Source organism: Lissotriton helveticus, chromosome 2_1 (assembly GCF_964261635.1).
Source record: "Lissotriton helveticus chromosome 2_1, aLisHel1.1, whole genome shotgun sequence".
Classification (NCBI taxonomy): Eukaryota; Metazoa; Chordata; class Amphibia; order Caudata; family Salamandridae; genus Lissotriton; species Lissotriton helveticus.
The window spans coordinates 2,081,746,047-2,081,772,145 of NC_136059.1; the positions used below are offsets into that span (position 1 = coordinate 2,081,746,047).

The following is a 26,099-nucleotide window of genomic DNA, read 5'->3' on the forward strand; positions in this document are numbered from 1 at the left end:
TGGCGAGAAACTGCTTACCTGTGTTGAGGTAGTAACAGCTATAACGTTTCCAAAGGATATTTATTTTTGACTGTAAAGTTCATCTTCAGACATATGAAAAAAGAGGAACCTGTGTAAATTCAGTTTGCGACGTACACTTTACTTACTAATGAATTCATGTCCTAAAAATGTGAAAGAGACATGACATGCCGCAAGATCAGGGGGAAATATCTCTATAGGAAAGCTGTGAAAACTTGATTGTTCAATCGGGCCTTTTGAGCGCTTTACTCTGTGGATAGACTGAATTGATGCAGTTTATTTATCTCAGTGACACTCTTATCAATAGCTGTTGCATTTTATAACTTCTTGATTGATTGATATGGACTACTTCTCTTTTAAATCCCTCATCCATGAAATAATTGTAGTCATTAGATGTGATGTGCTTCAGAGCTGGGTATATAACTATATGTTGTGGCTATTACAGCCCAGGTTGTGTTTGAGATATGTTAGCACTCATTTGACATTACCACCTGATCCCCTTCCTCGTCCTGTACCTTACTTCATAAGTCAATGCCACCTCAGCCAAACAGTCAAAAATTTGGCTAAGTACAGTAAATCCTCAAGAATAGTACACCTTCTTGCTTGGGCTTGATCCCTTATCCTTGGAAGGTACCATAGAGGGTGTCCCTGTGTTTTATGTATTCCTTAAAAGTGTGACAACCTTCAAAACCATTTATTCACTCATTATAAGGAAATCAGAATGTTGCTTAATGTGTGTCATTGGTGTATGAAGAAGAGATTAGTACAGGAATTATCCACTTAACGTAATTAGATATTTACTGCAGCCTTTTGTGTTGAATTGTGTGAGAAAATGGATTTTTAGTTGGGGTGGATGGTAGTTCACCACAAGTAATAATGCCACTATTCTTGTTAGGGCCTGTAAAGGTTTAATTAATTTAAACCGGAGCTTAAACCCATGGCACAGAGCAGAGAAGCTTAACTTAAGAACATGTATAAAGCATTTACAATGCTAAAACGGGTACAAGGTCAAAAACACAACAAGATAAAAACCCGTTTCATGAACAGAATTACAACACCACAACGAAAATGCAATAAGGGGAACCATAGATATGGTTTTAAAAACGGTTATTATAAAAATAGTGCCGCAAAGTGCCAAACGGAGGCAGCTGGTTGTGCTTGACCGTGTCAAAGTCTAAAGTCAAGTCCAGCTGTGATAGGGTGCTGGTCAGATACACTGACCGGGTTCTTCCCAGTCTGAAGTTTTACCTGTAATTGAAGTCCAAAATCCTCAGAGGGGCAAGGCAGCAGGCGGTGGCCAAGAAGGGGCTCTACAAAGCCAGATAGCTGTCAGGCGATTTGTCCTGGTGAAGCAGTTGACTCTTGGTGGGAAAGTTCAAAGCAGGAGAAATTCAAAATTTGCACCCAAGGAAGGTCCCTCACCGGCTAGATATTTTGACACCTTTGCCCGGTGAGGATTTCTACCTTCTGACTTAGTCACTTTTATGGAGCTTAGATTCCTCCAGCAGTGGAAGGAAGTGGAAGGCAGAAAGCTTTTGTTGAGCAAGGCCCCATGGGGACAGGTACCTTCGCTGTGGCGTTTCGCAGAAACAGATTTGCTGCTACAGAGCAGGAGTACATGAAATGGGGTTGTTGATTGAGGGGATGGGAGCACTTCTCAAGCAACAGCCACAATCCTTGTCAGGCTGAGCCACAAAAAGTCACTAAATCACCCTGTGCTTAACATTCAGGTAGCTTGGCACAAAAACAGTCTAGCTTAATTTGGAGGTAATGTGTAAAGCATTTATGCAGCATTCAAACAGTAATAAAGTGCATACACAAGAAAAATCCCACAACAATCTAGAAAAATGGAGTTAAATGTAATAAATTATTGGACACCATAACGACAAAAGTCCAATCAGTAGAACCGAAGATAAACAATTTGAATGATTTAAGGCAAGTATAGCATCTAAAAGCACGTGGCGCCACTCGCGGTATCTGGTTGTTCGAACCTGGGTAAAAACCTTAAGTTCAGACCGATCTCGATAGTGCGCGTGCCAAATACAGGGACCAAGTTAGTCCCACTGAAAAATTTGCCTTCTAAAGCCCAGCATGAAGAGTTCAATTCGTGGTGGAATAGGCTGCGAGGAGCATGGAGAGCATCAGGGATGGTCATTCCTGTAGCATGAAGAGCAGACTGGTCTTCGCTGATGGTCGTTGCTAGAGACTCGCATTGGCGATGACCACATGCTGTCAGTGGTACAGTGTGAAGTGCAGTATTAGGTTGTTAGCGGTCGCTGTAGCGCGAAGAGGTGGGTTCATCGGAGTTTCACATTAGTTGGCAGCAAGATCTTGGTGTGAATAGAGCTGTCTTCAAAGAGCCTAAAACTTCAGGATTTCCGTTTTTCTTAAAGGAGGCATGCTGCTGATGCCACACCAAAGCTCCAGGACCTGGGAGGCACCTCTTGGGGATCGGGAACTCAATCCTGCACAGGCCAGCAGGGATCGGGAAGGTCCAGCTGCAGGTTCAGGCAGATCCATTGCATGAGGTTCAGCTGGGCAGTTACAAGGAAGACTCTGGAGCTTGTGTCTCTGTAACTCAGAACAGGAGGTCAGTCAGCTGACCCTTGGAGTAACTACAGCCTGAGTGAAGGGAACAGGTCTAGTCTTCCTTCTCAGCAAGCAGGGCATGGATCAAGCAGAAGGGCAGTCCCTATTCTGTAGTATCCACAGGTCCAGTCGTCTACCCAGGAGTGGGTCTGAGAGTCACCTTTTTATACCTGGTGCCCACTTTGAAGTGGGAGAAGCTTCTGTAGTTTCCCCCTACAGAGGTATCTGGAATTTCCTACCTCTGCTCTGGTCCCAGTCTTTCTGGGAGCCCAATAGGCTAGTGTGAAGCCCTTTGTGTGTCACTGCCTTTGAAGTGAAAGTGTGTTGGGTGATAGCTCTGCCCTCCATCCTGTCCGTGATGGACGTCCTACCAACACCCAGATCCTCTATTGTGATGATATCTGGGAGGAATAGACAAAGGCCAACTACATCTAGTCGTGTGATCCAGGAAAGAGGCTGCAGGCACCAAATGGCTAATAAAGGGTAATGTCAGCTTTCTAAAACTGGCATTTTCAGTATTGTGACTTAAAATACAACTTTACCATTAAAGTGGGTTTCATATTGCAATTCATTTTTCAGACACACAACATCACTTTCCCACCTGCTCCCATTCATAAATTATCACTTTTTAAATGCAATAATGTACCGCAATGTTATCCTGTAGTAAAAAACGAATTTGAGAGTTTTTCACTACCAGGACATTTAAAACGTAAGTACATATCCAACTTTTTAAATACGCACTGTGCCCAATGGGCTGTTTATGGCCTCCCATTGGGCTGACATATATATCTAAAAGGAAAGTTTAGGCTTTGCAAACGGTTTATTTTGCCAGGTTGAAATGTCACTTTAAACTGCACACACACACACACATAGGCTGCAGTGGCAGGCATGAGACATGTTTAAAAAGACCACTTAAGTGGGTGGCATATGAAGTGCTGAAGGTCCACTAGTAGCATTTAGTTTACAGGCCCTGGGTACATGTAGTGCTAGGGACTTACAATACATGTCAATGTGGTCAATGTATCATTGTTAAAATGGAGAGCACAAGCACATTAGCACAAGAAAGCAGTAGTAAGGTGCACAGAGTCGCAAAACCAATAAAAACAGGTTCAGAAAATGGGAGGGGTAAAGGCATAAAGTTTGGGGGTTACCCTGCAGAGAGGGCCAAGACAAAAAGTGAGCAACCTGAATGTTTAGCCTGACCGCAACGCACCTTCTTCTGACCGAGTTGGCAAGTTGGCCCTGGTCTTCAAGATGTCTTTGTTTTTTAAGGATCTCAGGAGGAGTACACTTTGACAGAACCAATTGTAAGGCATGGTGTTTGACGTTAAGATTCATGCCAGGAGAATGCACCAGCAGGGCTAGGGCAGGTTGAGTTGGAACTGGTCCTTTGTGCTCTTTCAGGAAAGGGGGCTTCTTGCATTTTTTGCAGCCCTGTAGCTTAACAGGTCAGCAACTGCCCCCTGGAGTCCACATCTTTGTCCTGGGTACAAGTAGGACAGGTTCAGCCCTTAAGGTTCTCCTCACAGGTCTCAACAGCAGGGGTAGCCATTCCATCTTTCACCAGTCTAGTATTCTGGAGAGGGTTCCCAAGGGTGTAGAATTTATGCATGGCACTAGCCTGTGGGTGGGGATGACTCATAGCCACTCCCTAACCAATAAGGACATTTTTTGAAGGGGTAACCCTACCCACTTTTGTAGCAGTTCGTATGTGCCCTACTGAAAACAATCCCAGAGTGCCCCTTTCTCCCTAAATCCAACATGAGGACCTTTATTCCCCTGTACAGAACTCCTGTACCCACCCTGGAGGCGTGGCTAGGGAAATGAGTAACCCCTCCTCCGTAATCACTGAACCAGTTCTAGGGATTCTTTACTCCCACTGAGATTGGAGCCTGACTTGCTAGGTAGACAAAAGCAAAGCGAGGAGGCCCAGGTGTTAGCTACTTCTTCCAGTGACAGGGTGGGCATTCTTTGAAGATAAGCAAGGGGCTCGGCACAGCCCCAGGCCATCATGGCAAGGAAAGGTCAACTTATTCCCATACCCAAAGCCTTTGTCCCAGCTCTGGGAGCCAATTCACACCTCATCGAAGAGCTATATATCTCCTGAATAGTAGTTGGAAGTTCAGGCAAATGCACTTCTTGCCGCCACTGCCACTCACCTGAAGAACTAGGTAATCTGCAGGAGAGATGTCAGTCTGCCCACTTCACCCCAGAATGACACTTCACTCAGGGAAAGGTCACGGTGAATTAACAGGTACTCCACAGGGAAGGAGATTAAAGATAGATTCAATTGATCCTCTATTTGTATGCCTTCTTTAATTCCCTCTATCAGATGGACTTGACTTAACTTCATATGATCCCTGTTTTCAATGGTTGATTCCAATTATTCTTGAATTTACCTTTGCGCACACAATCCTGGATTTGAACAGTATGCACCAAAGTATGTGATTGTTAGAACATCCACGCCTTCTAGAGGCAATAATACCATGTCTTTTAAAAAACAGAGTATTTCTGATTTAAGCCAATCTGGTTCTGGTTCTTCCTCTCCTTGATTATTTCCCAAGATTCAACGTGGCTTTACCTTTAAATTCTGCTAAGTGTTTAACGTTGCTCCTATATTCTGCCAAACTGTTTTTTTGGGGGGATTTTTTCAACTATTGGAATTCCAGCATTGATTAAAAACTCCTATAGCACGACTATCTATTGTCGTGCGTTGCAATTGTCTAAATATCAAACAAAGGTTTTGAAGCTGCTGGTAAAAATGTAGGTTTACTTCACTAACATGATCTATCTTTAAAATGGGTGGCTCCTACTGTGGGCTTCCCTCGACCTTGTCTTTTGCTCCTTAAAATTCATGCAACACTCTTGAAGACCCCCACGGTCCCTGCTAGCCTCCCGCCTCTTGCAGGAGCCGACATTGTTTTTACACATAGGAAGCTGCTAACATGCAGCTCCCTGTGTGTAAAAGCAATTGTGATCCGCTTTGAGCAAGCAAGAGCATTTTGCTTGCTCAAAGCGGAGCACAGTTTGCGTTGGCCCAGCGCGATCGGTAAAGCTCCCGCCAAGCCATAGCAAATAGCTATGTCCTGGGGTGCCCAGCAGGAGCTGGCTCTGGGGAGTGGCTGTCCCCAGGGCCACGTATGACCACAGGAGGGGGGACTGCATGGCCCGACTCCTTTCTTTTAATGTGTCCCCTTCATTCAATGAAACGTATGCCCTGGAAGCTCTGTAGCTGTTGGTCCCCAGTGCTAGGGTGGGGGTCCATGTGGCCCTTGCATTACTTTTCAATAAAGCCCGGTAGAGGAGGTAGCACCAGGTGCTGTGGAGGGGAGTCTGCACACCCTCCACGCCCCCTGCGCCCCATCTCCTATTTCAGCTCTCAATGCCCCAGGACCGTCCCACATAAGCGCCAAATAAAATAAAAACGCAGGAGACTGCGTTCTTTCTTTTTTTTTTTTTTTTAATCTCTGAAAAATGTGCAGATCCGCCTGTGGATTTTTCTGAGATGGATTAAAAAAAATGTTTTTTAGCCATGGCGGGGTTTCTTTTTTGTGTGACTCAACTTCAAGCCGAGTCCCAAAATGTCTGTCAACACCTCATGGTCAAAGTGTACCAAGCAGTTCAAATTTCAGTGAGATCCATGAGTCCGCTGCAAGGACTCGTGTCCCCAGATGTCTATATTTTGTAAACTTAATTATCTCTGAAACTACTGAACGGATTTACACCAAATCACAAAAAGCACGCATTCTAGACCAACATCTAGTTTTCTGCTAAATTTGGTGTAATTCCTTTCACTGGCTTGGTCTGAAGTTGTGCTAAAAAATTGAAAATCCCCATAGACATAACATGGAGAAAACGTGTTTTGGAACCTCCCCTATTTTCTGGGCCCCCGCTTGACGGACCACTCCGAAACGTTCAACACAGCAGCTGGACCAAAAAGGGGCTGTTTCTTTTTAAAGATTTAGTGAAGATTTGTCAAGGGACACCAAAGTTATTGGCAAAATAAAAAACTCTTCCTACGGAAACTTTGGTCCTAACTATAACGATCTACTGGCTATCGCCAGTAGGTAAAATATATATATATATATATATATATATTATGTGTGTGTGTGTGTGTATATGTTTGTGCGTGTATGTATGCGTGTGTGTGTGGGTGTATATATATATATATATATATATATATATATATATATATATATATATATATATATATATATATATATATATATATATATATATTCACTGAAAAAACCATAGGTTATAGACCATATATAGTTAGGAATTAGCATTTACAAAACCTTATTTTACTCACACAAAACCATTGAAATTCCATATATAGTTAGTTGCACTAACTATATATCGCGCACCCGCAATCCACAGCTGATGATGTCACATATTACATCATTCATGACATGGTCAGTGACATCACTGATGACATCACTGATGACATCTCAAATGAAATCACTGATGACATCACTGATGACATCTCAAATGACATCACTGATGACATCACTGATGACATCTCATTTGACATTACTGATCACATCACTGATGACATCATTCATGTGATGATACGATGAACCTCTTCAGACTCTAATATAACCTTAGATACACTCAGTGTAAACAGACACTCACAGACTGTCACTCATCCATGGAGTTACTCACACACCTAGTCAGTCTTGCAAAGAATCAATCACACCTCCGTTTCCTCAACTATATAGTTATACACACCTTACTTATTGAAACATATACTAACACATATTTACTCTCTTATACAATCCCTGATACAAGTTCACAATGATCCATACAGCCACTCACACATTCACTGGCTCTTATGCAGAGTTATTTATATATGTCAACTCTCACATGTACTGGGTTTTACATATGTACTTACTTTGACATGTAGCACTGAGATATCCATTCACTCACCAATACACTCATGCACGCAGTCAACCGCCCATACAGCTGTTTCCACGTGCACTTTTGAACCCATACATCTAGTGAATCAACTGCTCACACATGTATGCACAGAGTCATACACCTCCCAGCCACCCACACACACACTCAGTCTCCTATACAAATACTTGGGCAACCAATCAATAACCCATATAGTTAGTCATATAGCTAATGATCAACACATGCAGCAGATTACAGAACAACAGACACAATGATGCACACATTAAAACAGTTTAGTCACTAACCCATGCACTCAGTGAGACACATTTAATCACTCACTCATACAGTCAGTTATGCACCTACTAAATCCTTCATCCAGACACTTATACATCCACTCATTCTTCAATATGTAAGACATATTTTAACTTTACAGAAACATACAGTCACTGGATGTTGTCATCAGTGATGTCATCAGTGATGTCATTTGAGATGTCATCAGTGATGTCACTGACCATGTCATGAATGATGTAATATGTGACATCATCAGCTGTGGATTGCGGGTGCGCGATATATAGTTAGTGCAACTAACTATATATGGAATTTCAATGGTTTTGTGTGAGTAAAATAAGGTTTTGTAAATGCTAATTCCTAACTATATATGGTCTATAACCTATGGTTTTTTCAGTGAATTTTCAAGGTTTTGTAAATGCTAATTCCTAACTATATATGGTCTATAACCTATGGTTTTTTCAGTGAATTTCAATGGTTTTTTAATAGCAAATATCAAAAGCTTTAAAATGTATTCTTCTTTAAATCAAAAAATATATTTTATGTTTTTAATACAATTTTTTTATGTATATGTATTTATTTTTTATTTTTTTTTGTTTCGCTACCGGTCCGCGCACCGGGTAGCTTCCCGTTAGCTCAATTTGGTGCCGCGACCCGGTCCGCGAACCGGTAAACGTTCCGTTTGCGCAACTGCCGCGTTAGAAAACAACATTGTGACGCGTCGCGTCAGCGTGACGTATCGCGTTGTCGCGTGATACGTCATATGACGCGCCGCGTTAGCGTACCCGGAAGTGAACCGGTACGCGAAGCGAGGCGCGAAGCGCAGCTTCCCGGAAGCGATCCGGGACGCGGCGCAAAGCGCGTAACGTAAACACAACAGGTCATGTGACTTGTTAATAACACTTTTCATTGGTTCATTTCACTTTTGGTTTCCTAATGATGTAAGACTAGGTCATGTGACCTAAAAGTAACACTTTTCATTGGTTTAGAACTATTGTTTTTCCCAAATGATGAAAACCCCTCCTTGTTTCCTCACTCTGACTTTCATCTTTGTGAGAGGAAGACCTTTTGTCATCACTGAGCAATGGCTTCATTAGTAGCTTCAGCTGGTGCTTCCCCACCACCTCCAAGGAAGAGAGGACCACCTGCTGAAGTTATCATTCAGCAAGAGGAGGAAGAAGAGGAACAGCAGGAAGAGAGGCATTTTTTGCCTGAGGAGCCCAGGAGGTCTCATGTTAAAGAAAATTATATTTGGCAATTTTTTTAATATCCCCGGGGCCAAAAAAAAGTCAATGCCCGGTACGTAACTTGCCTTATATGTAAAGATAATCTGTCCAGAGGGACAGATAAAAAATATAGTTACGGCAATTATACAATGCATCGCCATATGGAGAGGTGGCACCCTATTAACTACAGTGCTGCGCAGTTACGTGACCAGCAAGATAATCCCACTTCTGTGGCCAGAAGATCAGTTGTACAGGAAGTGACGGGACCAGAGGCGAGGGAGACGGTCCCAAATATACAGATGAGGTTCGGGGAAGTCAAACAAGTGTGCGTGCGTTGCAATCAGTTGATTTGCTACAGAGAAAGTAGCATCACTCTAATCAACAGAGCTATCGACAATCATGATTGTCCGAAACGCCCCAGAGAATAAATTCTTTTTTTGTTTGTTGCTCCTGTTGAGCCCTTTACAATGAATCGTTTTCGTTTCCCCCCCCCAAAAAACAAAAAAAATATAAAACTGTTCAAAAAATACAAAAAAAGTAAAAAATTGTTCAGAAAAATAATAAAAAAATATAAAACAACAAAAATAATTTAAAAAAAAGATCTTTTCAGAACTACCTCCCCTTTATAAAAAAAATTGCTAGAATGTTTAGCACTCTGGCAACCTCTATTTCTTTTGGTTCGCTTCCCGGTTCGCTCGCCGGTACGCGAACCGGGAGCGAACCAAAAAAAAAAATAAAAAAAAATAAAAGAAGAGTAAGTATAAGGGAAGGAAACAGAGAGTAATGTTAAAAGAAAGACAGCTATAGGGAGTAACACAGAGATACTGTTTAATAGATCTATTTACCGAAGAAAAGATGGAAGAGGGTATAATTGTGAAAAACAAAATAGATAAGGAAGTGGAAGAAAAAAAGGAGAGTAGAAGAATAATAAACAAGAGTTTCTTAGAGAATGTGAGTGAATGTTCAAAATAAGATTAAAACATGTGGAATAACAGAGAGAAAAAACAGAAAGCAGAAAAGAAGAAGTAATAGAAAAGGAATGATTGAAACAGCAAAGAAATGTAAATAACATAGGGGCATATTATCAACATAGGTGATAAAATTATCGCTGCTTTTATCGGCAGAAATCTGCCACTAAAGCCGCTTTTGCGGCAGTTTTCTGCCGATAATGACTGCTTTTATCGGCAGAAAACTGCCGCTAAAGCCGCTTTTGCGGAAGAAAACTGCCGCTAAAGCCACTTTTGCGGCAGTTTTCTGCCGATAAAAGCACCGATAATGTTATTGCCTGTGTTGATAATATGCCCCTTAGTGTGCTTGAACTACAGAGAAAAAGCATAATGAACAAGTAGTGAAAGAGTGATCAGTCAGAGACAGTGAGAGTAATAGAGACGGAGTGAGTGAACAAGAGTGAGGAAGTATGAGAAGAGAGGGACTGAGAAAAAGAGTGGAAGGAGTAGAGTAAGTAAGTAATAGAGAAAGGAATGAGGGAAGTAGCAAAGGCAGGAAAGTGAGGGTTAAAGAAATGAAGTAGTGAAACTAATAGAAGTTAAATGTGATAGAAATGTAACGAAAAGAGTACACAACATTTACCTTATAATTGTCGTTAACTTAGTCACTTGTTATTTTTATACTTTCAATCTGTGAAAGAGAGAACAAACATTTGAAAAATATTAAAACATGTATTTAAAAATTAGAAAAGACAAGGGAAAAGATTGAAGGACAAACAGTTTTTCAACAACTTTGACACTTACAAAAGCCTCTGCTTCTCCATGCCCCTACACAGTCCTAAAAATATACATTTTAAACTAACAGTATCTTGATGCAGATGAAGTGAGGCCTATCTTGCAACATGGTGCATCTTTTGCACTGCTGCTGTCTCACAAAAGTGACGCAACGGTAGCGCAAAAGAGGTGCACAGCCATCATAAAACTGTCCCTAACATTTTAAATGATTGTTTCAGGATGCCAATAAGGTGTGTCCTATCCAGAGGTTTGTTTGAGGTGAGGCCTACTCAGGGTTGCAGATGAAATTTAGAGTTGTTGAAGAGTACAGAGGAGATAATACATGTCCATGCCTACCAATGAAGTGAGTCATGTCCACTTTACTCTTGAACAAAGGCCAGACCTCCTCTGTTTCCCTGGACGGGCCTAAACTTGATCTGCACAATGTGATTCATAATATTAGGAAACACAGGTGATGTAATTGAAAAACGTGCAATTTCTTTTGCTCATTTCACAATCACATCACTTGTGTTTCCTTTGCTTAGGTATCTCATTGTGCAGATGTAGTCCAGCATATGAAAGAGTACGCAGAAGTGCAGCACTGCATGCAACAACTTTGACACTTACTGAAGCCTCAGCTTCTGCATGCCCCCTACACAGTCCTAATTATATACATTTTAAACTGACGGTATCTTGCTGGAGATGAACTGAGGCCTATCTTGCAACATGGTACATCTTTTACACTGCTGCTGCGTCACAAAAGTGACGGAACAGCGGCGCAAAAGAGGCGCACGGCCATCATAAATCTGCCCTTAACATTTTAAATGATTGTTTCTAGATGCTGATAAGGTGTGGCCTATCCACAGATTTGTTTCAGGTAAGTCCTACTCAGGGTTGCAGATGAAATTTAGGCTTGTTGAAGAGTACAGAGGAGATAATACATGTGCAGGCCTACCAACGAAGGGAGTCATGTCCACTGAACTCTTGAACAAATGTCAGACCTCCTCTGTCTCCTGGAATAGGCCTAAACCTCATCTACACAATGTGATGTGTAATGTTAGGAAACACAGGTAATTTAATTGAAAAACGTGCAATTTTTTTTGCTCATTCCACAATCACTTCACCTGTGTTTCCTTTGCTTAGGTATCTCATTGTGCAGATGTAGTCTATCATATGAAAGACTACGTAGAATGTGAGCACTGTATGCAACAACTTTGACACTTACAGAAGCCTCAGCTTCTCCATGCCTACTACACAGTTCTAAATGTATATCATAAATACAAAAAGTACAGAATTAATTATACATGTTAAATGGTTTATTTTTGCTGTTCTCAGAATTTATCAAATTTCACTAAAAACAGTGACTTGAAGGTATTCATCATATAACAGCGGGGAAAAAAAACACAATCAAAATGATTGTGTTTAAAAAACCCATATAACATAACCAATCAGAAATCAGAACTCCTGAAAAGTAACTTACTTTCCATGACGTCGAAGGATATCCTATGAACAGCTTACACTCTGTTGTGCTGTTATTATTTTCAGCCCGCCACTTTCTGAAAGAAAAGCTCCATCGTTTTGACAAATATGTTACATACAATAAATGACTTCTCGCTCTCTACCGCACTTTTCCACAAGGCCAAATCGTGTAAGAGCCGTTTATAACTCTTGGAATTCTTCTAAGCAAATCCCGTCATTTTGTATTTCCGCAACTTTCAGAAAGAAAACGTTCAAGATCACTTTCACAATCCTGTACTAGTAATATCTCACCCTTCTTGCTCACTCATGTTCCACATTTCCTATGACACTGATACTGCTTACTATGAAGCAGACTTACACTACCTCTATGACTACTACAATTATTTAATTCTCTACATCACTTTTAATCACAAAGCAATCTAAAACAGTAGATAAAATTATATCAACCCCTAGAATCATTATAGGCCAGTTACCTACCCTAAATTCTCTTTTCTGAAAACAGAAAGTAAGAATATTTTTAAGTAAAAAGGCAACATTGTATCGTAGTCAAATAGGAATCATTTACGAAACAGCAGCTTTTTTTACATTTTCAATAAGCTGTGTAATAAGCGGATCTTGTCAAAGGACCATCATGTCATATAATAGCTGCAGTTACAAATGTTCTTCCTAAAATCAACGACTGTGTAGCCACAACATTTGTATTTAAAGTTGAAGACTTACTTTCATCAGGTTTATATAGTTGGAATTTTAAAATGACATTATAACGAAAAGTTTGGTCAAATAATCTAGACAGCATTGCAGACTTACATTACCTCTACTCCATGTTTTGATTGGCTGCTTGAATTAGCTTATAAAAAGAAACAGTTTTTCTGAACTCATTCAAAGTGCAGTTATTTTTCCATGACGTTAAGTGTTATGGTAAGAACACCGTTTGCTTTGGGAAATACTCTGTTGTCCTTTAACTAATCCGTGCCCACCACTTTCTGTAAGAAAACCTTTTTTTTCCAGGAACTATTTAAAACTCAAAAATAACTTTTGACTCTGTACTACACTTATCCTCAAGGCCAAATAGTGTAGGAGCCATTAGAACCTCTTGAAATTCCTCAGAGCAAATCCCGAGATTCCTTCCCTAAAATTTTGGTTTTAAAAACACCAGGTAAGAATTTTTAAGGTAAAAAGGCAATTTTTTTTTAACGTTAAAACAGAATCATTGCAGAATGACCAGCCGTTTCTAAACTTTAAATAAGCTGTGTAATGTCCTGATGTTGTTGAAGGACCGTCATGATATATAATTGCTGCAGTTACAAAAGTCCTTCCTGATATTGACAACTGCGAAGCCACAAAATGTTTAATTAAAGTTGTCAATTTTGTTCCATCAGGCCTACATCGTTGGAACATTAAAATGACATACTGGCCATATGTTTGTATAAATAATGTTGACAACATTTCAGACTTACATTGGCTACACTCCATGTTGTTATCAGCTGCTTTTTACTAGCTTATTAAAGGACACTGATTTACTGTCTGGCAAAGTTAAATATATACATTTTTCTGAGTCTACACTAGTAGTACTTGATACCCTACAGTTCTCGCAGTCATGCTGCCATTGATAAGAAAGCCCAAACAGGTGATCTACATCTACACCTTCATCATGCAATACATCAAGCATATACATTAAAAACTCCTGACAATCTTGCTGAATATTTTGAGAGAATTGTGTTTGACCTGACCATCTGTCTAACAGATTTCGAATTTCAGACACACTTTCTATTTTTGTTCTATCAGTGCTACATTTCTCTAACACAGAATTCAACAAACTGCAAAATCTTTGATCCGAATTGACCACAATCTCTTCTTTTACATTTTCTAGAGAAAACAAAACATTAACCACTACATTAGCATAGCAGTTGACACCAGAACTGTTTTCAAATTGAAAACCAACAACATCTTCAACAAAATCCTTTTTCTTTCTGCTTATAATTTCTGGTTCATCGACTTTTCGTCTTTTTGCTACAACCTCCCTACTATTGGTCACATTTCTTCGTTTCCGGCCTACCACACGTTTCTTAAACAAAGGATATTGAAGCAAATGTGGCGCATACTCTCTTCTTAACCTATTGTATTCCTGAACACAATCTAGATCCGCACAAATGTTTGTGACATCACAATCAATCAAGTACAATCCCGATAAAGTTCTGACTCGTGACAATGCCACATATGCCATACCCTCCTTGAACACAGAACTGCCAATATTCACCAATGCACTGTCTACACTTAAACCTTGCGATTTATGGATTGTCACCGCATATGCCAAGCAAACAGGAAACTGCTTACGGCGAACATATAAGTCTTTTACAAGCAAAAACCTAGCAGAGCAACGACCAATTAGCTGTACTTCCTCAATGCCATCAAATTTAATTTTTAAAAATTCAATTCCATCTCTATTTCTGTATTTCTTAAAATCAACAACATTACCCATTGATCCATTTACCAGACCTCTTTCAACATGTAAATTCCTTCTTAAAATTATACGGCAATTTAAGCCCACATTCAGAGTCTTTTCAAAACCTGCAGTTTTAGATATAGTCTTCTCTAATGAATCCAATTTTGATTTCAAATTCTCAGACAAAATAATTGTTGATCCCATATGCTCTACTCTGTCAATAGCTTCCAGTTTCACAATCTCTTGGTTTTCTAAATGCAACATTTTGTTGTTGAAGATGGCACATTCTGCAAGAGTTTGCATCAAACATATTCCAGATTTCTTGTCAGTAATTTTCTGAAAAATATTCTCAGGCACAAAACAACGTCTTGTTCTGGATACAAATTTGACAGTAATTGTGCATGTAAAGCTTCTTTCCCATGCTCGGTCACTTTTCCGATTCTAACATCTTGTAGAATATTCTTGTAATCTTCATCCTTCGCCTGACGCATATTTTCACGCAGTTCAGCATAATTGAAGTTTAACTATATATTAACGTTGCCAATGCTCCCTAGGCACTTCCTGGTATCTTCATGCGTGAGCATTTTGAACACAGGTTGTCCTTTCACTGGTGTCAGCTGCAGAAGATCACCGAAAACAATGATGTGTTTGCCACCAAATAACACATCATACTCTGTTTTGAGAACTTCTTGCAATCTCAAATGCACAAAGGCAAGCATGACATTGGAAACCATGCTTACTTCGTCAATGATAAGAAGTTTCATTTTCTTCAAGACTCTTGAAACTTCACAACAAGCATCTCCAGATAACTTGTGGTATTGTAATTTGTTATCATGCTCCACTGGCAGCATCAGTAGACGATGCAAAGTAATACCTTTAATGTTATGTGCTGCCAGTCCAGTTGGAGCGGTGACAACACAAGACAGCGATGACTCAGTCCTTTTCTGCAAATAACATGAAATTGCTTTAATGAGGAAACTTTTTCCAGTTCCCGCTTCTCCACTCACGTACAGTCGGACAGGCTTCAACGACGTACATGAGCACTCTTTCTTCTCATGACTTAATCCATGATCAATTTGGTTGGTAACTTCGTCATATATTTTCCTCTGCTCAACGTTGAGTTGTCTTTCCAAGTCTTCTAAGTTAACCGCATCCTCCTGAGCATGTGCCATGGCTCTTTCCACTTCAATCATGGCAGTGGCAGCTTCATTTTCGATAACTGGTCCTCCTAGTGGATCCTGACTCAATGAAACAGAACTCTGACTGTCCTGAGAACTGTCTCTAGCAATCTCGGCTGCAATCATTGCTTCCTGCTCGATTTCCGTATTCAACATTTTTAGATATTTGGGAAAAACAGGACATTCTATGGTCTCCTTGGCGGCATTGAAAGAGTCTTCGTAACAGAGGAAATCTCCAAGCAGTTCCTCTTCTGCACGCCAAGGCTTGAAAAGTTGCAAAAGTGCTAAATAGAAAAACTCATTTTTTTCTGGAGATTCGCCACTCAATTTTCGATGGTTTACCAAGTGGCATTTTCTTTGCTTGACCAGACATCCCTCACTTCCAATTACAGCATACACTCCTTTATCAATATCTTCTTTGATGTTCCTCTTGAATATGTAATTTTGTAGAACCTCATACAGACAAACATTCTCGAGGTGACTGCTTCTATTTGGATAATATGTATCCAACATGTTGGTCTTCAAAATATCGGTACTGTTTGGCTCCTTTTCCGCCAAATACTCAATTTCCCGCACAGGTTTCAGAACTCGATTACGCGTTGCAGCAAGACCAAGACTCGCCCAAACGATACTCCTGGATTTGGCATAGAGACTTGCTGAAGACAACCGGTCAGAACATTCGTAAGCTCCGATTTCTCGATGTGACAACATCTTCAGACTGAAACTGTACAACTTCTTACTGAGGCTCTTTTCATGGGAAATGTCCTCCCACATATCCATCAATTCTGTCTTTTCTTTTTTGGTGATGTAAGATGTCACATACCGAGCCACAGCCATACAGTTATCAGCCACAAACTGTATATCCATGTTAGCATTCCACATGGACAAAATCACTGGGTTGTAGTCGTTGATGTACTTGGACTCTTCGTTCCTTTTCAAATTGTATGTGTTTTTAGGTGATTTCTTCATCACATTATTTCGCAGCGAAGACATCAAACTGTTCACTCTTCCTTTAGAAATCACCGGTCGTGGAAAGGCGAAACGACATTTGGTGTATAACTTGTCCTTGTTTCTGAATTTACGACTACAGTACTTTCCACAACGATGGCTTTGGAAGCGTAAAACTTGTTCTCTTAGGCTTTTGTCTTCCTTTGCGTTTGGAACAGCACATGTAGAATACTGTTCTATGAAACTCATCACTAAGTCTTCTGGATCTGTTCCAAATTTAGGTGCATCCTTGATCCACAGCAGCATATGTATATGAGGAGCACCTCTTGCTTGGTACTCCTTTCTCCAGAAGAAATCCAACACCTCTCCAAGAGGTGGATTTTTCTTGTTCATGATGAAAGACATCATAGCTTCAAATCTATGATTGAAGTACCTGCATACATTCACTGGATCCAAAGAGCACAGTTCTCCGGGTGTCTTGAATTCGATATTTTCAATGTTTCCATTTGCCTCTCGTAGAAATTCAAGTAAGTCTTCCCAGCCATACTCGGCACAGCTGAGAGTGAGGAACCATGTGGGAGTTCCTAAGTTCCTCAGCATACATTTTAAATCACCATGACGACGGTACCAGTACTCATTAGTACCACGCTGACACGCCATGAGATTAATCAGGTGAGAATCCAAAATACTGTCTTGCACATTGACTTTATCCATAAAGTCACTTACCGAGATGTTTTGCATCTGTATACCACTTTTCAAGATGTGGTTCACTGCATATGACAGTCCAGACAGATCGCTTTCAAACAGGAGATGAAACAAATACGGAATGCATTGTCGAAACCTAGGATCTTCTGCATACAATCGTAAAGTCCGGTATTCAGAAGCAGGAATTTGATGAGATCGCTCATCATATCTTCCTCCTTGACCTGTTGGAAATAGCTGTGGGAAACTTCGAGCTTCCAAACTTTCCTCCCAAACACTAATGGGACTCCCTTTGGCTTGTTTCATTTGAAACAACTCAATAGCATTCCCCATGACTTCCTTGGAATGCAAAGGATGAACACTATAATGTTCATATATTTCTTCACTTTTAGAGGGTTCTACTTTCTCAATTTGACCACCACACAAATCACTATCCTTTTCTTCACTTACTTCCTCTTCTGCAACATATACATTCTTATAGTACTTATTGCTTTTTTTCAAATACAATGTTGCCTTTTTGACTTTCCTAACATCCACTAAATCTTGCCATATTTTCTTACTCTTTGTCGGAACCCCATTAACTAAGATAACCAGAGGTTCCTCTTCCACTTTTTCTACTCCAATTGTATTAATGTTTTTCTTCAAATCTAGAGGCAAATAAACAACTCTTCCCTTTAATCCTCTCTGTAAATCTGATGGAGGCAATTTCCCTGTCTTTGGCTCCATTCTTACAATAGCCTGAAAGGGATGGATACTTTGAATCAAAATAGATTCATAAGTATTTAAATCCTTCAATTCAGAAGGAATCTCAACCAATGCCAGATTATTATGAACCGCTCTAGCAGGCATCCGGTTTTGATTTAATTTGTTACAACAATAAGTACACACACGTTGATCCAATCCCAAATCAAAACAATTTTCTACCATCAAGTATGTTGCGAAATCCTTCCATTCAGTATTATTTTCCCTTTCACTTTTCGCATATAAATCCACTAGCTTAGTCTGATTCTTATAATAAGTACGTCGACAACACACACAAGTGAAATTAGGCCTCTCACTTGATTTCACCTGAAACGTGGCAATTTCCTTCTGAAAATTATCTGTACTGGAAACCTGTACACTATCTTCCACATTACCCTCTTCTTCTGGGTCAATTTCAACATTCTCCTCTTTACTTCCAAAGTAACAAAACTCAATTTCTTCACAAATATTCTTCACATCTATTTCAGAACCATGCAAAAGAGCAGTGCATAATTGTTTAAGCATAACTGCTGGACTCTTAGCATAATACAACATTCTAACTAATTTCCTCACTTTATTATGATGCACTGCTAGCATCCTGAAATGATGAAAAACACTCTGGCATACTCTCCTGGAAAGACAAGCCAGTGAATGACCATGCACACCTGTCACTTCTCTCACTCTGCAAGGATCTAATTCTTGCAACAACATCATTTTCTGCTTCAAACTTTTCTTATTAAATGTCCGTACAAAATCACAAAGCAAATTGATGGAATCCTGTCGCACACTGCAAATACTACTACACTTCCAGGTGTACCCAGGTCCCTTAGGACGTCTTCCTAAAACCTCATTACCTAACACCTCTTCTGCCTCTGTTGTCACAATTTTTTCTTTTTCAACTGGACAACCATCTTTTACCTCATAAGCTCGACCACTGGTGTCAACTGCATGCACCAAATCATTATCCTGGAAATAACTCTCCTCATTAAAAAATGCCTCACAACTTGAACTATGCATCCATTCTCCTGAAAAAACTTCACAAAAATTACTACGATTAACTGTTCTCTTCCATCTACTATTTCTTTTGAAATCATAAATTGCCTTGTTTAGCTTCCTAATTCTATTGATTATCAAAATAAATAACTTTCGCTTAATTTCAAATGCCTGATCAATAACTTTCTCAATTTTTTTTTCTCTTATAAAAAACCACTTTCTGCTGACCTTTCTTAATATTTTTTAACAAATTGCCAATTATCCTGTTGCGGAACATTCGTCTGCGAATGTCCCTAAACTGTTTTTTCCTTCTACTACCATGCACAGAGTTATCTCCTGCTCTAGCAGTAACATTTTTGATTGGCCTTCCCTTTCCATTTAAATTGCTTCTCTTTTTCTGGACTAAAACATTTTCTGTAGTACTACTTTTTTTTCTACAAATGTTTCTTATGAATGATTTTGTTGTCTTACCCGGAGCTTTCTTGGTGACTTGACAAGTTTTTATTGTAGAGGACTGCTGCAAGAATTTATTAAGCTGCTGTCTTTGACGTTTTGTAGCCTTTCGGTTTCGTTGTTTAGATGGCATTCTCTCCTTTTGAAATGATCTGCAGTTGAATCTGTGGTAAAATATAATTAAAAATTTTATTAACCACTATTAGCAAACAGTAAATCAATAACAGTCGTCAAAAATTTAACACACTACTTGTCATTTTTACATAGAATAATTTTTAGTGCATTGGCAAATTTAGTATTCACAAATAGTAGCAAAGAAATGGAATGCTTCTACATTTGACCTGTGCTGTTTTATATGTGAATCTGAACTAATTGTATGAGCATATTTGACTATTTTATTAAAGACACTACACAAAACCTGTTTTTGAACTTTTGTTTAATTTTAAATGAAATGGTTTACATTTTTACTTTTCATTTCCAGTAACTTTTAAAAATAAATGTTTATAGTTCCATAGGCTCAAGCAGGTCAGCTTCCCACCCTATGTCATACAATTCTGACAAATCGGCATCCTCATCATGTTCTTCATCATCCTCAGGATTTAAATCATCCAAGGGATCTACTTCCACTGACGTTTCAATGACAAGTTCAATGATAAGATCGAGAACAACTGATTGCTCATTATCACTCATGGTTGATGTTGTCGTTATCTTTAAAGAAAGAGAACAACAATGAGATGTTGCAGAGTAAGAGACAAAATTCTGTCGTGGTGTCAGTCCTGGACAACCTCAGGAAGGGTATGGATCACAACAAACATCAGGCTTTGGTGCTCCTCGACCTTTCCGCCGCCTTTGACATGGTGGACCATACCATCTTACTTTCACGTGTCAGGGCGGCGGGAATTGAGGGCTCAGCCCTGGTCTGGCTATCCTCCTTCCTGAGGGACCGCACCCAGGCGGTTCGGTTGGGGGACTTCACGACCACCCCACTTCAAGTCACCTGCGGTGTCCCCCAGGGTTCCTCTCTTTCTCCCTTATTATTCAATCTTTACATCTTTCCTTTAATCCTGGCACTTCAGCAGCTGGAGGTCACCGTTTATAATTACGCGGATGACCTCCAGCTCATCTTTAACCTCTCCTCTTCTCCCCTTTCTATCTCAAACTTCCAGTCCATTATGATTTTCATCAGGGACTGGATGAACCACAACCATCTCAAGTTGAACCCGGATAAAACCGAGTTGGTTCTCACAGGTGGTTCTTCCAGTCCCTGGAACTCTCTTTTCTGGCCCTCTTGTTTTGGTCCCTCCCCCACTCCTTCCTCCACAGTTAAAACCCTGGGTGTCAAAATAAATAGCCAACTCACCTTTCACTCACAAATTAGCTCTGTGGTTTCTTCCTGTTTTCTCACTCTCCGAACTATTCGCGCTGTCTCCCGCTTCTTTTCCCCTCAGGCACTTAAGCTGATCATGTCCGCGCTGGTGATCTCGCGGCTGGACTATGCCAATGCCCTGTACAACGGCATCCCTGCATACAGCCTGCGCAAGCTCCAGATGGTCCAGAACCAAGCGGCTCGGTTGGTTTATGGTTTCCCACGTTTTCACCACTCTACACCCCTCCTCAAGGAGCTTCATTGGCTTCCTGTCAAGGAACGCTCCCTTTTTAAAACCGGCTGTATGGTCTTTCAGGCCCGCCAGGGCACGGCCCCACCCTTCATTTCCTCTCTGATCAATGAATATGTCCCGGTCAGAGAGCTTCGGTCTTCCGCTAAATCCCTCCTGCAAATCCCGCGTTTTAAACGTAAAAAATGGGGGGGAGCCAACTTTTCAACTTTGGCCCCCACCTTTTGGAACTCCCTCCCCGACCATCTACGATCTGCCACACAATACTCCTCCTTCCGCAAAGACTTAAAAACGTTTCTGTTCAAACAGGCCTTTTCCTTGTAACTTGTCCTTCCTTTCCCTGCACCAGGCTCTCTCCGCCCCCAGTTGTTGGACCTACTTCTATAGCGCCAAGAAACCGTAGGGTGAACGCCGCGCTTTACAAATGTTTTTTAAATTAAATTAAATTAAATCTCAGAGACTATAATATTAAAATTGTTTAACAAGAGTAACATTTTGCAATTATTATTTAGCCATGTCCAGCGATGCTGAGGAGGTGAGGCCTATGTCCAAGTTTTCAGTGAACAGGACTCATCTGTTCTTAACCTTGGATAAGCCTCACCGACTCTGTGTACCCTGCTCATACTTAAATGTAAAGGGGCAGATTTATGTTAACTGGCGCATCCCCAGGGATGCACCAGTTAACGTGCACCGCTGCTCTGCCACCCATGATGTGCCGCATTTACAATGTGGAGCACCATTGAGCAAAAACAGCACAGATGCGTCACGCATCTGTGCCGCAAAAGCAGCACATTGCAGGAATCACGTCGTAAACGCGACATGTCTACTGCAATGCACAGGAGCAAGCCACACATTGCATGGTGCATCACTCCTTATGCCTGTTTCAAACAGGCGTAAGGATTTGATTCAGCAATGCTATAAAGCTGACTCAGTGAAATCTTCTAAATTTCACTGTGTTAGTTTTACAGGGCTTTCATGCAAATGAATGCCCACCCTGCAACAAAACGCCTATATGAAACCTGACGCAGGTTTCATGTGGCACAGGACTTTACAGCATGACACATCTGCCTAGATGCATCAAGTTGTAAATATGTCGCAACAAATCTTTTGCACCGCCGCTGCGTCACAAAAGTGACGCACAGTGGCGCAAAAGAGGCACACACCTATCATAAATCTGTCCCTAACATTTTAAATGATTGATTCAGGATGACGATAAGGTGTGCCCTATCCAGAGGTTTGTTTGAGGTGAGGCCTACTCAGGGTTGCAGATGAAATTTACGCTTGTTGAAGAGTACAGAGGAGATAATACATGTGCAGGCCTACCAATGAAGTGAGTCATGTCCACTTCACTCTTGAACAAAGGCCAGACCTCTTCTGTGTCCGTGGACAGGCCTAAACCTCATCTGCACAATGTCATTCGTAAAGTTAGGAAACACAGGTGATGTAATTGAAAAATGTGGAATTTCTTTTCCTCATTTCACAATCACATCACCTGTGTTTCCTTTGCTTAGGTATCTCATTGTGCAGATGGAGTCTAGCATATCAAAGACTACGCAGAAGGTGAGCACTGTATGGAACATGGCTATGTAACTCAAAGAATCAAAATCTAAATTTGCCAAGCACACATGGGGGTGTATTTACAAGGACCTTCCACCACGGGGAAATGTCTTTAATTAAAATGGGAAAAATAACATCAAAGGGACTCAAATGCCTTTTAAATATACCCCAAGCAACCTATGAAACTCTAGCACTACATATCAAGAAACCTAATTGATTTCAAAAATCGTTTTTAAACACATCATCTAAATCAATTATATACCTACATTCAAGGGGAAATGACTTAAAATGCCCTAAGACACATGAAAGCGTTTTTTTAAGGCCCTTGCACCATTTTGGGTCATTTTTAACATGGCTATGTGACTCAAAGAATCAAAATCTAAATTTGCCAAGCACAGATGGGGGCGTATTTACAAGGACCTTGCACCACAGGGAAAGGTCTTAAATTAAAATGGGAAAAATAACATCAGAGAGACTCAAAGGCCTTATAAATATGCCCCAAGCAACCTATGAAACTCTAGCACTACATATCAAGAAACCTAATTGATTTCAAAAATCGTTTTTAAACACATCTTGTAAAGCAATTATATTCCTACATTCATGGGGAAGTGAGTTAAAATGCCCTAAGACACATGAAAGCATTTTTGTAAGACCCTTGCACTATTTTTGCGTCACTTTTAACATGGCTATGTAACTCAAAGAAACAAAATCTATTTCTAAAACACTTGACACAAAGCAACATTTTAAATACACAACTTTCTTCATAATTTTCTCCTTAAAGCATACTATTCTCTATTTAAATTAAATGAATCTTTTCTCACCTTAGCAAATACTTTTTGAGTTTCAAAACAGTCTCAGACACTCACCAATTTGTCTTCAGCAGAGCAAAAGGTATGCACTCCAGAGCCTGCAACCATCAATGGCACAGAAATGCTGTAATTCATCACACATATCTCTCATGTCACCCAATCAAAACTCTTCCCTCACTTTTTTCAAATCAACACCCTTCCCCCCTCTGCCCTTTCTGCCTTTTTTGCATAGCAACTACCTCCTGAAAGACCTCTCATGTTTGCAAGTTCACACAACAATGTTTCAATTGAACTCTGAACTCTCAGTACACCTGCGTATCCAGTGCAATCATTCATAAAATGATTTTTTCTTGACCATTCAAATTACATCTTTCAAAGAACTCATCCATGCACCCTAACTTTCTGTTTTCAGCAATCAAAATCCACCAATCACTGCTACTGATTAATTACCACAGAAACTCCACAGTTTTTTTCATTATACACTCTTATTTTTTCAACTGCCATTTCATTGCCACACTTCATCTGACTGCAGCAGAACCTTCTCTCACCATGTTTTCTGTCTGGATTGTTGGACATAGTTATATCCACTGGGCTCAAAGGTTTGCTGATAACAGAAATTTACACAACCTCAATTTACAAAATGTGGAAATCAAGTGGATTGGCCACAGAGGATTAAAATGTCACCAATTGATACCATTGGTGAAAACCTTTTTGCATTTGCCAAAACCTGACCTGTTAATTGTGCACTGTGGAGGAAATGACTTGGGCACTTTGACTGGGGTAGGTCTGGAAATGCTTTTAAAGGACACCTTTGAGCAATTGATGGCACTATTTCCTCAAACTGCCTTGGTATATTCAAATATATGCCAAAGACAGAAATGGAAGTGGTCCAACCAATTTTGTCCACAAATTAAGAAATCGAGGAAGCATGTAAATAAGTCTGTTTCAGCTTACATGAGAGACCATGGAATGGGCTCCATCTACAACAATAACTTGCGTTACTAAATGCAAGATATCTACAGAGCAGATGGAGTTCACTTCTCAGATGAGGGGAACAGATTTTTCATCCTCAATTTAAGACTGTGCATTGGTACCTACTTGTAGGTACCTACATCAGCCACAGGACCCAAAAGCTCTTTTCAGAGCTACCCTACGTCTTATGACTCACAATTATTATTTTACTCTAACTTTTTTCACTAATTTTCACCAAAGTACGCTCCCCGGAGCGCTACCCGGTACGCGCACCGGACGCTAACTGCGCGAAAATTTGAAAAAAAAATTGTTTTTTTTTCGCACATATGGTCCTCCTCAGCCACCCTCAGAAAACCTAGGGGGTCAGGATACGTCTACCGTGCCCCCTTCTACCCATTCTGAACATTATTTGCCCTCCATCTTGTATCTCAATTCTACCGAAACACAAAATGGAGGACTCCCGTAACACTGCCGGTTCGCGTCCGGGGCGCGCACCGGGAAGCGCTCGCTCAAAAAAAGGTGGGAAAGTAATTCACAGAAAAACCACTGGAGACACTTTCACCAAATATAGATTAGCTCATACTACATACCAATCCCTACCATTTTCACAAATTTGATTGGAATTCCATTTAGCCATTTAGCCTGTAGACCTCTCTAAATACCCTGAGGTAAATTACTTCACAAAACACATCTGAAGTGTTGGAATTGACAACCAATTAAAATGTTACTTTCATTTTCTACTTTTTTTACCTGACATTTGATTGGTTATGTACCTGAATATATATTAAGAAAGAGAGAGAAACACAGCCATTTTGACTACCACCTCCTGAAGTAGATTTCAAGAAAATTTTCACTGAGAACTTAAACTGCTTTTTGAAAGGTAAGTTGTTATTTTGAAAACTGAAGTATATTGTGCACTTAAAGTTAATTTGGAAAACTTTTTCTGATAGTTTTATACTATCACTCTGTAATAGTTATAGATTTAGATAGACTTCTCTGTTATAGTTATGGATGGATTTAGGCTTCTCTTGTATAATTATGAATTTACTTAGGCTTCATCACATACACTTTTTTATATTTCTACTTCCAGTCTGATACCATACACTACCCAAAGATAAATTCACTGTTAAAAAATCCAAACTACCTGTCTGAACTTAAACCCAACAGTGCCCTAACTCTTATGATATAGTTATTTTTTATGCAATTTACAGCAAAAAAATGGAAGGGGAGCAAGAAAATATCAATGTTTCCTTAGACATTACATCTGAGGAGATTTTAAATGAAGAATTTTTAGATGAAAATTTTATGGATCAGTCTTTGGATGAACAATTTATTGAATGCTTACAAGACATAGAAACATGCATGTTTGAGGAGATTCCAGATGATGTAATGCTGGAAGTTTTATTGAACTATGAAAATTCTGACCAATAAATTTTTATTTAATAATTAAAAATTTTCGAGACAATATTC

At 40.0% G+C, this 26,099-nt stretch overlaps 1 protein-coding gene across 7 annotated transcripts in view; it reads left to right on the top strand.

The window, feature by feature from the left end:
* Window positions 1-26,099, top strand: part of LOC144819055 (kynurenine/alpha-aminoadipate aminotransferase, mitochondrial-like) — a 442,105-nt gene that overhangs the window by 79,277 nt on the left and 336,729 nt on the right. The window lies entirely within an intron of this gene.